The sequence below is a fragment of the Lathamus discolor genome, chromosome 1 (assembly GCF_037157495.1).
Source record: "Lathamus discolor isolate bLatDis1 chromosome 1, bLatDis1.hap1, whole genome shotgun sequence".
Lineage (NCBI taxonomy): Eukaryota > Metazoa > Chordata > Aves > Psittaciformes > Psittacidae > Lathamus > Lathamus discolor.
Genome location: NC_088884.1, coordinates 89,951,486 through 89,964,159, shown reverse-complemented (window position 1 = coordinate 89,964,159; position 12,674 = coordinate 89,951,486).

The following is a 12,674-nucleotide window of genomic DNA, read 5'->3' as shown; positions in this document are numbered from 1 at the left end:
CTGCTGGGCATCTTCAGCACACAGTGAGCTTTGCAACTCTGCAACACACATTGCTGTCACTCCTCCCTTTCTTGCCTGAAAGACCAATTGATTCCAACATCTCTGTGCTTGCTCTCTGCTGAGCAGCAACAGAAAGAGAGGAGCAGGAATGTTTAGACTGGGCTAAAACAGCAGAAGTGCCTTGCAAAAAAGCTCCTGCTGATCATGTTTAGCACACAGTGAGCTTTAAACTGTGACACAAACATTGCTGCCACTCTTCACACTTTCTCCTAAAAGTGCATTTGAATCCAACGTTTCTGGTGCGCTCTCTTGTTTTGAGAGGAGTTGTGACAGGGGAGGACGAGCGCTTGGACTCTAATCCCACAGCCGAAGGGCCAGCAGGGAAACTCCTGCTGGGCATCTTCAGCACACAGCGAGCTTTGCAACTCTGAAACACACATTGCTGTCACCTCTCACTTTCCTACCTCAAAGTCCAATTGAATCCTACATCTCCTGTGCTTGCTCTTTGTGAGCAGTAGCAGAATATAGCACTTACGTTTGGACTCTTCTGAAACAGCAGAAGAGACAGTCCAGAAAGTTCCCACTGATCATCTTCAGCGCCCAGCGAGCTTTGCAACTCTGTAACACACATTGCTGTCACTCCTCCCTTTCCTGCCTGAAAGACCAACTGAATCCACCATCTCTGTGCCCGATCACTGCTGAGAAGCAACAGAGAGAGTAGAGCAGGAATGTTTAGACTGGGCTAAAACAGCAGAAGAGCCTTGCAAAAAAGCTCCTGCTGATCATGTTTAGCACACAGTGAGCTTTAAACTGTGACACAAACATTGCTGCCACTCTTCACTCTTTCTCCTAAAAGACCATTTGAATCCAACAACTCCGGTGCCAGCACTCTGCTGAGCAGCAGAGTGAGCAGGAATGTCTGCAATCTGTAAGACAGTGGAAGAGACAGGCCAGAAGGCTGCTCTTGTGCTTCTTCAACACACTGAGCTTTACAACTGTGACACACACACTGTTGTCACTCCTCATTGTAGCTCCTAAAAGTGCATTTGAATACAGCGTTTCTGGTCTCCACTCTCGTTTCAAGAGCAGCAGAGACAGGTGAGCACGAGCGCTTGGACTCCGCTCCCACATCCGAAGGGCAGGGAGGGAAAGTCCTTGCAGATCATCTTCAGCGCACAGTGAGCTTTGCAACTCTGAAACACACATTGCTGTCACTCCTCACTTCATCTCCTAATAGTCCCTTTGAATCCATGGTCTCTCGTGCCCTCTCTCGTTTGAACAGCAGCAGTGACAGGTGAACACGAGCTCTTGGCCTCTGCTCCCACAGCCGAAGAGCCAGGAGTGAAAGCTCCGGGTAGGCATCTTCAGCAACTAGTCAGCTTTGCAACTGTGACACATATATTGATGTCGCTCCTCACTTTCCTACCTCAAAGTCCAATTGAATCCAAAATCTCTGGGCCCTTTCTCTGCTGGGCAGCAGCAGAGAGAGTAGAGCCGGAACGTTTTGTCCCTGCTAAAAGAGCAGACGAGCCAGGACAAAATGTTCCTGCAGATCATCTTCAGCGCACAGCGAGCTTTGCAACTCTGCAACACGCATTGCTGTCACTCCTCCCTTTCCTGCCTGAAAGACCAACTGAATCCACCATCTCTGTGCCCGCTCTCTGCTGAGCAGCAACAGAGAGAGTAGAGCAGGAATGTTTAGACTGGGCTAAAACAGCAGAAGCGCCTTGCAAAAAAGCTCCTGCTGATCATGTTTAGCACACAGTGAGCTTTAAACTGTGACACAAACATTGCTGCCACTCCTCACTTTATCTCCTAAAAGTGCGTTTGAATCCAACGTTTCTAGTGCCCTCTCTCGTTTCGAGAGCTGTTGTGACAGGGGAGGACGAGCGCTTGGACTCTAATCCCACAGCCGAAGGGCCAGCAGGGAAACTCCTGCTGGGCATCTTCAGCACACAGCGAGCTTTGCAACTCTGAAACACACATTGCTGTCACCTCTCACTTTCCTACCTCAAAGTCCAATTGAATCCTACATCTCCTGTTCTTGTTGTGAGCAGCATCAAAATATAGCACTTACATTTGGACTCTGCTGAAACAGCAGAAGAGACAGTCCAGAAAGTTCCCACTGATCATCTTCAGCGCACAGTGAGCTTTGCAACTCTGAAACACACATTGCTGTCACTCCTCACTTCATCTCCTAATAATCCGTTTGAATCCATGGTCTCTCGCGCCCTCTCTCGTTTGAACAGCAGCAGTGACAGGTGAACACGAGCTCTTGGCCTGTGCTCCCACAGCCGAAGAGCCAGGAGTGAAAGCTCCGGCTGGGCATCTTCAGCAACTAGTCAGCTTTGCAACTGTGACACATATATTGCTGTCGCTCCTCACTTTACTACCTCAAAGTCCAATTGAATCCAAAATCTCTGTGCCCTTTCCCTGCTGTGCAGCTGCACAGAAGAACGTTTAGACTGTAGAGGGAACGTTTAGACTCTGCTAAAAGAGCAGAAGAGCCAGGACAAAATGTTCCCACTGATCATCCTCAGCGCACAGCGAGGTTTGCAACTCTGCAACGCACTTTGCTGTCACTCCTCCCTTTCCTGACTGAAAGACCAATTGAATCCAACATCTCTGTGCCCGCTCACTTTATCTCCTAAAAGAGCATCTGAATCCAAGTTTTCTGGTGTTCTCTTTCAATTCAAGAGCAGTGTGACAGGGAGCACGATCGCTTGGACTCTCATCCCACTGCCAAAGGGCCAGGAGGGAAAGCTTCAGCTGGGCATCTTCAGCACACCGTGAGCTTTGAAACTTTGAGCTTTGAGATCTGTGAACAGCCTGCTTCATAAAATGAATTTGAAAAGACACTTTGCCTTATACAGCTCTGAGATCAGTGTGCATTCTGCATTGGGAAATGGAAAGTAGCATCACCAGTGTTTTGAGACTGGGAAAAGCGTTCTTTTTATATGGCAACTTTTAATTAGCTAATAAAAATAGCTTTCCGATATTGTCCTAGGTTCAGCAGTAGCAGTCATTTTTCTCCTTCTTGGTAGCTGGTGATGTGCTGTGTTTTGACTTTTGGCCTGGGATCAGCTCTGATCCCACTGATGTTTTTCAGTTACCACTCAAATGTTTGAGTCTGACCAAGGACTTTCTGAATCTCATGCTCTGCCAGGGAGGAGGGGAAGCTGGGAGGAAGCGAAGACAGGACACCTGACCCAAACTGACCGAAGAGGTATTCCATGCCACAGCACGTCATGCCCAGGAAGTAACTGAGCATGACCCCGAAGGGGTATGGCACTGTAGATTTGAAGGAGGTATCGATTGGTGCTCGGTCGGGTGGGGTTGGGCGAGTTATCGGTTGGCTGGTGCTGATGTGTTTTATTCTCTTCCCTTGTTGTTTCCTTTATCATTATTATTATTATTGGTGGTAGCAGTGGTGGTTTGTGTTATACCTTTGTTGCTAAACTGTTCTTATGTCAACCTGTGGGAGTTGCATTCTTTTCAATCCTCCTCTCCGAGTGTTTAAACCACGGCAGTTCTTTTTGGTGCCCAAGATGGGGCTCGAAGGGTTGAGATGACGACTGATTTGACCAGATTAATAGTCACTCATCACCATGCTGATTTATTGGCTCTCAAAGTTGTTTCTCTTGATGTCACAGTTTCAGAATGCTGTACATGACTTAGAACCGGTATCTGCTGTGTTAGTGTTTATCTAGTGTGGGGCTTGGGCTAAGGTTCTTGTTTCACTGTACTTTATGGCTTGTCATAGGGGCGGGCTCCATCAGCAAGGCGTGATGGCCGTGGCCGTGGACTTTTACCTGGCCATCCAGCTGCTCTTCACCCTTTTTTTTCTCTTGCTTTCCCTGAAGCAGTTCTTTGAGTTTCCTGTGACCCGCTTATCCCTTTTATACAGGTTAGAATAACAAGGCAATGAATTTGGATGTTGAAGTGAAGCAGTCCTCCATTTCAGAATTTGTCGTCTATCAAGGCTGACCATCAGATGTATTTCCATTCCTTATTTCAGGGTGTCTGTACCTGTGGAAAGACCTTGCCCGCTGTAGTGGTTACATTTGGCTTGAATATGGTAAGAAAGTTTGCAATTATTAAGACCCCTGTGCTTATCTAACAAAAGGTCTGCCTATATCTGGGGAGCTGGAGGTGCACGAAGAGGCGTTCATGCAGCTGCCAGGCCCACATATGACATTATGCCTGGGTGCAGCTGTAATGACAATGATGGTGGTGAGATGGGACTACATGGAAGGATGCATTGGCACAAACAGGAGATGTTTTTGCCATCTGGCCCACTGTGTATGTGAGAAAAATACAACTTGCAGCAGCTCAAGCTTCTAGGTTCTTCAAAATGCTTTTTCTTCCTAAGGTAGTTTGCATGTAGTATATGTTGTAGTATATTTCTGAATTTGACTTTATATGTTTCTATTGACATTCTAGTTCTAATGCTAGTTATTGACACATTTCTATTTACACATTTTATTTCTTGGAGATTACATACTTCTAATTAAGTAAGGCTTCTCAATGATGTGCCAGCTGCACTGGGAGAACAGATTTTTCTTGCTTCAAGTGACAAGTGTAGATGTCATTGTAAAGATGACTGCTGAAATATGGCTTATATAAATATCTAGTAACATTCTTCTGGAAGTCTGTAAAATATGTGCCATGTAGTGTTATATGTGTGTGTGATAACAGAAAGGCCATGTTCTTCTGATTCTTGCCTCTGACATATGGTTTCCATAGGTGCATCTGTTTAACACCCTTCTTAGCTGTTACTGGTGTTGGTCCATAGCCAGAGTCTGAAAGACCATGCAATCTGAGAACAAAGAGCTAGAAAGTATATATATATACTGGTAAAGTGCAAAAATATATACTACTAAATATCATGCTAAAACTGCATTCTCGGCCATACTTGAATTTGAAAGAGCAGATCTGAGGTAAAAACGTCTCAAAAAATCTTGCCTACTGCATCTCTGTACAGCAGCGTCGTGGCATCGCTCAGGCTGTAGGTGGCACCGTTGCCGCACATAAAAAGCCGTCTTGGTCCTGCTCTTCCTTACTTCTAAGAGAATTGTCACCCTACAGGCTTTTGAAATAACGTGTCTGATGATAGTATCAGGAAAGCGTTTACTAGAGATGCCATTTCCCTAGAATTAGTATTAGGAGGAAACATGGAGAGAGGTATGATATTATTTCCTCTTTCCTTTTGTATGATGGTGCTTTGAAATGCATTGATTACACAGCTTTTTCTGTGGTAGTGGTAGTACAGACTTGGTCTCTTATTTCTGTTCTCAGTGAAAGCTGACAAGGAATTTCCTAAATTATTTCCTTACTTTCATTTTAGGGGTTTCTGTGCTATTTTGTGTGATTCTGCTAACAATGGTACTATAGCCATGATGTGTTTTGAGGATACTGAAGCTCAATGCTTACACTTTACTAATTTTGTCAGCTTAAACATCTAAAGCCTCTCTTAGAACTCTAAAATGATGGGGTATTTTCCTGCAGAAAGATGATGTCGTGGGCAGGAAAGGGAATGGGTCTGCTCCTATGCAAGGAACAGGGCATTATTAACAGACCAAAGAGTCTTTGGGCTTAGCCTCTACCAGAAACAGTGGGAGGAAATAAACCTGAGCTAAGGAGTTAGAGCTGATGAGTGGCCAAGAATCAATGCTATAAACAATCTGATAGAAATCAGTTTAATTGGGCGTTTGTTGAGTCTCACCTGACATGTTTATTTTTTCCTTTCTGAGAGGAACATCTGTAAGTTATCCCCTTTTGCTTTGGAAAAACATCTGTTTTCCAAACCAAATACCACTCTGAGGTCTGCCTTTTTTTTTGAAATTGAGCACTTGAAACATAAATTAGTGAATGGCTATAAAAAAAAAAAAAATAAAAAAAAAATAAAAAGGGTCAAGGCTCTTGGAAATCTTTCAGACAACACATTTCCAAACTCTGTGGTGTGTACTATAAAGCTGTAAACATCTTGATTTCCGGATCTGATAATATAGAGGGGGCAATAGCGAGAGGGAGAAATTAAGAGTTATTTATTAGCAATCAGGAGAAATCTTGGTTCTGAAATGGTGAAGTTAAATATGTAAAGAGTCTCAAAAACAATTTGTTGATTTGTTTTGCAGTCAGCACAGATATTCATTAAAATGTCATGCACAGAAAAAAGAAAAAAGAAATCAACCTCTAAAATCTCAAAGGGAGTGGGGGAACATTGTGGTTGAGTTAAAAAAGTAAAGAAATAGCTTTTTGTAGGAGAAAAAAAATTAGCAGCTTGTCAAAATCTGCTGTAAAATGTAAGTCTTGCCATAGTGGTCTAAGTTAAAGCTCCATGAACTAATTATTACTTGAAGCTGTTAAGAGTGTAAATGGAGCATAAGAATCCTGGTATCCAGGGTAACACAAACCATGAAAAAAAACTGGAAAGTCTTTGTCATTTGCACCATGCTTATGATCAAGTTCTTCAAAGAGCTGTTGATGCATGTTTATAAAGTCCAAAGTGGAATAAAACCACTTTACTGACTAGAGTGGGGGAGCACAGAAGGACATGGCACAAAAGTGTTTTGGTTTTTCTTGTTTGCTAAGTAACCTGGAGAGATAAAGGAAGTTGTTGAGTTCACAGTAAGCTCTTTTGAATGGAAATGATTGATAATTATATGAAAAGCAAGGGAAATGCTGGTGGTTTTGGGGGGGTTGGTGGTATGTGCTTTTGGGTTTTTTTGTTAAGGAACATACTAAGAAAATACTACTTTTCTTAGCATATGGTGTTTTCTCCTCCAAAGGAAAGTTGTACAGTTTTAACATTAAAGAGAAAAATATCAAGAAAGCCATTGGTTCCTTCATCATCTATGAAGATGATCTAAAACAGGGCCAGCAATAAAGGAGCTTTAGTCATACTCATTTGCTTTTGTACAGATTTGGGTTGGATGTTCTTGGAAAGCAGTAATATATCAGTTTGCAAGAGTTGCTTCTTCCTGTCAATGGTTTTTAGCAATGCTGTTCTGCTTCCACTGCTTTTGCAGAAGCCATCTTATTACTTCCTGGTTTTTAACATATTTTAGAGATCACAAATGCTCCTGAAACTTTTCTTCCCAGAAGCTGTGCTGCAGTTGTTGGTATCTGGTTCATTTATGTTTGATAGATGACCCTGAGCTTTTGAGATACTACCACTGCATAAAATACACAGAAGCCTTATTCTGAACAGTCTTATTTTTTACCCATCTATGCAGAATCACTTAGTTGGTTGTTATAGAAAATGTAAAATGACTGCTTCTCAGGGATTTTATTTGGACATGTTATAAGCTATTACTACTGCTATCATCGGATCACCTAATAGTTAGGGTTGAAAAGGACCTTAAGATCATTTAGTTCTAACCCCCTGCCATGGACAGGGACACCACACACTAAACCATATCACCCAAGACATGGTTTAATGTACCAGTCAATCAGATAAAACACTTCAACTTCACCTGTCATGATTTGTTTTAATTGTATACTGAAGAAATAAAGCCAGTATGATATATGTATTATATTTTTTATAAAGTAGTCTCTGTATTAAACTGATACGTTGATTATACCAGCTTTTGTCTTTTGGACTATCTTTTTGTCTCATAAAGCAAGTATTTGGCCCATAAGAAAGACGGCAAACAAAGCCCTCATATTTCCTATACATAAGCTTGTTAGAGCAATATTACAAATTTAGGTGGAAACATTATATATTTGATTACTTTTTCTATTTTAGTTTGCAGTGGAAGCTGTTTCTGCTGTAAATCAAAATATAAAATTTCTAATGGCATTCAAAATGATTTTTAAAGAATATGCATAAATACTGTGTGTTTGTTTTGTTTTTGGGTTTTTTTTTTTTTTTGATCAAATGGCATCTTAGGGTGCATTAGAAAGGGAGTGGTTAGTAGGTCAAGAGAGGTTCTCCTCCCCCTCTACTCAGCCTTGGTGAGGCCGCATCTGGAATATTGCGTCCAGTTCTGGGCCCCTCTGTTCAAGAAGGACAGGGAATTGCTTGAAGGAGTCCAGCGCAGAGCCACAAAAGATGATTAAGGGAGTGGAGCATCTCCCTTATGAGGAGAGGCTGAGGGAGCTGGGTCTCTTTAGCTTGCAAAAGAGGAGACTGAGGGGTGACCTCATCAATGTTTACAAATATGTAAAGGGTAGGTGTCAGGATGATGGAGCTAGGCTTTTTTCAGTGATATCCAGTGATAGGACAAGGGGCAATGGGTGTAAACTGGAACATAGGAAGTTCCACGTTAACATCAGGAAGAACTTCTTTACTGTAAGAGTGACAGAGCACTGGAACAGGTTGCCCAGGGGGGTTGTGGAGTCTCCTACACTGGAGATATTCAAGGCCCGCCTGGACAAGTTCCTGTGTGATGTACTGTAGGTTACCCTGCTCTTGCAGGGGGGTTGGACTAGATGATCTTTTGAGGTCCCTTCCAACCCTTGGGATTCTGTGATTCTGTGATATGCATGGGATGTGGTGTCAGCAAGCACGGCTGGTTCTTGGAGTGGAACTGTCCATAGAGTGAGCAGCCTCCCTGCAGGAGTACTCAGCAGTCTTCTCTCAGCTGATCAGAACTCTGCTCCTACCTAGAAATTCTCTTCAGTCTCAAAAAACATGATGGGAAGCTCTGGGCATGTCCTCTTTTTAGCTCTCCTCCTAATATTTTATTCAGTTGTTCTAAGCATAAAGGCAGCAGGTAAGCCTTCCAGTTCTGTCATGTTTGTAAGCCTTTTTTGTGCGGCCAGCAGATAAGCACACACACAGATGTTTGATCAGTTCTCCCAGTCATTAGTGCATGATGTTTTTGGGAAGCTTCGATAAGTCTTCTACCAAGAAATATATAGTTAGACATGCCATGAGGACATTACCTTCTACTGTTTTTTTTTCAAACTCTTCCTTGCACAAAATACTTGCTGAACCATTGCTATAAACTGTATGAGTCCCTTTGGAGGGACAGAATAGCTGTTAAGATGTGTCCTTTTAGAGATGTGTTCTTGGCACAGTGTTTGATATCAGGACCTGTAAGGACAGAATACAACTTACCATCAGACAAGCCTGAATCCACAGCCTTAATTCATAGTTCAGGTGTGCAATTTAGTGTGATTTTGTGATAACAGAATGGCAAAAACCTTAGCTACGTGGCTTAATTTTGTCCAAAAGTATCTCTGTCCAAGCTGGATTGTGCAGACAGGACAAGGTTCATTAACAATTACATTGCCTGCTATCACTTTGCAAAGCATTTAAAGGATTGTTTTGTCCTTCCTGCTTCTTGTGGAAAATGAAATGAGGGGGAAGTGATCACTTAAGAAGGGTCAGTACCTAAAAGCTAAGCATTAATCTGCTTAGGTCAGTCCTATGGATCACAGTGTGGGCAGGTTGGACTTGGCTGCTTGTACTGTGTGGAGCGTTTGTTGGAAGCTGACATGTAGCACAGGGATGGGGTGAGCTGACTAATTTCTGCAGCAATTAACTACAGTGCACTGGCTTCCAGGCTGTAAGTAATGCGAGTATATATAATGTCCTTGACTCTAGGTCAGTGAAATGCCTCTGCAATGTTCATCTCTGAGTAAATGTCATCTACTAAGGCTGTAAATGATTGATTTTTCAGAGAATAGGAAAAATTAGGCATTGAAATGTAATTCCTACTTGAGAGTTCTGGCAAAGATGGTTTGCAAATGCTAATTAACCCTTATCTCAAGTCAGTTGTGATTTGTTTCAAGAAAGGGAAATAATTTTTTTTATCCAAGTAGTTTTGAATTTATACTTTGTTCATGTAATTAGTTAGAAAAGGCCTTAAGCAATAACTGTGAATGAGGATATTGCCATGCCATCATATCTGATGTTAACAGCTATTTGCAAAACATGTGTGTACCTTTCAGGGACAGGTGTGATTGTAAAAGAGGAGTCTAAAACTGTGTATAATGGAAATAAAGTGAGACAAAACATCATTCCTGGTATTAGCATGGAACTGAGGCAGAGCTGATGTTCCTCTCTATATGAGGAGTCTGAAAGGGGGGCAGTGAATCTTTCGCCGACTCCCTCTATGTAAATCGTAAAACCCATGGCAATTTTTTTTTTTAGCTAGTTCATTAAAAGTTAATGCCTGAAATTGACTTGCATTTCCCATTGATCTGTATGTACTTGGTTTATTCACTGTTCAAATTATTAATAATTATAAGCCTAGGTGCTTAATAGATCAGAACTTAAAGGGTAGCACTGGACAGGCATGCTTCTGTTCAGATATTAGCTGTATTTCCCACCACACCCATTTTTTTTAATGGTTTTGGGTTTTTTGTGTGGTTTGTTTGTTTTTGTTTTCATGTTTTCAAAGTTGTCTAACATGCTTCATAGGAAGTGGAAGCAAAAATGGGGAGGTTGAGGATTTTGGTTGATGCATCTCTAGTGACACCTTGTGGGATGTTTCACAGCATCTTCTGTAACTCTCTTCTTGGGGAAGAAATAAACTGAAAGTCTTGTTGGGCAAAAATTCCAGATATGGTTGAACTTGTGCACCCGTCTGTAGTTTTCCAGGATTATCCTTGTAACTTATGTTTTTCATTCTGTCTATTAACCACAACATTGAAGATGCTATTTGGCAACAAATGACAGCAGAGAAATGAAAGATGACACTTTTGCTGTCAGATTTTATGGTGTGTTTGGATTTTCCTTCAGTGCAGTTGCTTGAATTACTACTTTATGAGCCAAAACGTCAGATTAAAAATTGAGATTTCAGAACTGATATATCAAATCATTTGAATAAGTTGTTGATCAAATCAGCTAAGCAGAAATCTAGCAATTCTTAAGATTTTTAGAGAGAAAGAAATTCCATTTCTTTATAAGTTACAAGCAAAGCATATTAGACTATTTGGCCTAATCTTAACTGATTTCGTTGTTGTTGTTGATATTATCTATTGTTGTTTCTTGGAATAATCTAAGCACAAAGCATAAAGACTCAGTTTATACCTTTTAATTGGAATGCTGGAAGGAGGCAGCCATACAGATTTGCTTTTTGGATGTAAACAAAACTGAACTATTTGTATGTTGCTTTTTAATTTGACCAGTTCAGCTTAAAGTCTAATGCTACCTTATCAAGACATCCTTAAATAGCAAAGTGATTTCTCCATTTTCCTCAACATATAATATTGTTTAGACCAGAAAATTCATGTTTCCTCCTACAGTCCAGAAATGGATTTGTTTCCTCACAGTAACACTTGAGTTTTAAAAAGAGACTCACTACTGGTTTTACAGTGTATTGTTGTAGAGGAAATAATAAAAGCCACACAGATGTGCAATTTATTATGGCCTTTAACTAACGCTGTAAGAGAGAAGACTTGAAAAAATACACTTGACTGAAGGTGAGGGGATTTCCTTTGGAAGAATGCTTTTAAGGGGCCTTGCTCGAAACTGGTGTCTCGGGAGGTAGTTGTTTCCTAGCAGCATGAAGAGTGTGCTGATAAGTGGGAGGATATAAACACCTCAATCCCTCAACCTGCAAAATACTTTTGGGTTTACTTCTCCTCAAACGTCTTTAAGTAATTAAGACTCAGAATCTCATACCAATGCCCTATATAGTCTAATTTGATTAGGGGGGGTCATCCTCTTAAGGTAACATCCATACTTATCTTACAAACACCATACTCTGAGTGAATGAGTTGCTGAGGATGAAGTAATGCTATTCCCTTGTTAGTCAGCCATCCAGTGGAAAAGAAAAAAAAAATCATTTCACCTCAGACATGTATCTCTTGGCTTTGTGTCATGGTTTAAACAAAATCAGCCATAAATCACGCACTCGCTCTCTCTCCCCCCTGCTTCTTGCCCGCCCCCTACACCCGGAGGGTTGGAGAGTAGAATCGAAAAGAATGCAATTCCCACTGGTTGAGATAAGAACAGTTCAGTAGCTAAGGTATAACACAAATCACTACTGCTACCAACAATAATAATAATGATAAAGGAAATAACAGGGGAAGAGAATACAACACCTCAGCACCAGCCAACGGATAACTCGCCCAACCTCACCCGGCCAAGCACCAACTGATGACCTCGTCCAACCCTGCAGAGCACTAGCTCTTCCCGGTGACCCTCTGTTACATGCCGGGCATGGCGTGCTGTGGTATGGAATACCTCTTTAGCTAGTTTGCGTCAGGTGTCCTGTCTCTGCTTCCTCCCAGCTTCCCCTCCTACCTGGCAGAGCATGAGGCTCAGAAAGTCCTTGGTCAGACTAAAACGTTTGTGTTATCAGCAATGTTCTCAGGCCAAAAATCAAAACACAGTGCTGCACCAGCTACTAAGAAGGAAAAAAAATGACTGCTACTTCTGAACCCAGGACACTTTGATTTCTTTTCCTGCTTGTTAAGATTTGAGTACATGCCACTTACTTCCTGAGACAGTGCTCTAGAGAATTGCTACTGAGCTTTTGCTCTTGGATTGCTTTCAAATGTCCCCTGTGGAGGCTGTTATGCTTCTTATAAATGCTTAAATAAAACTAAACTAGAGGTCAGAGTAAGAAAAAGAGACTGATGTGGAGCTGAGTGAATAGGATACTGTTCTGAGAAGTGGAAGTTGCTGGTACCATTGGGTTTTGGTGGAGTTTTAAAAAATACTCTTTTAATCTTCACTGGCAGACATTAAATCTGAACTCTGTTGTTAAATG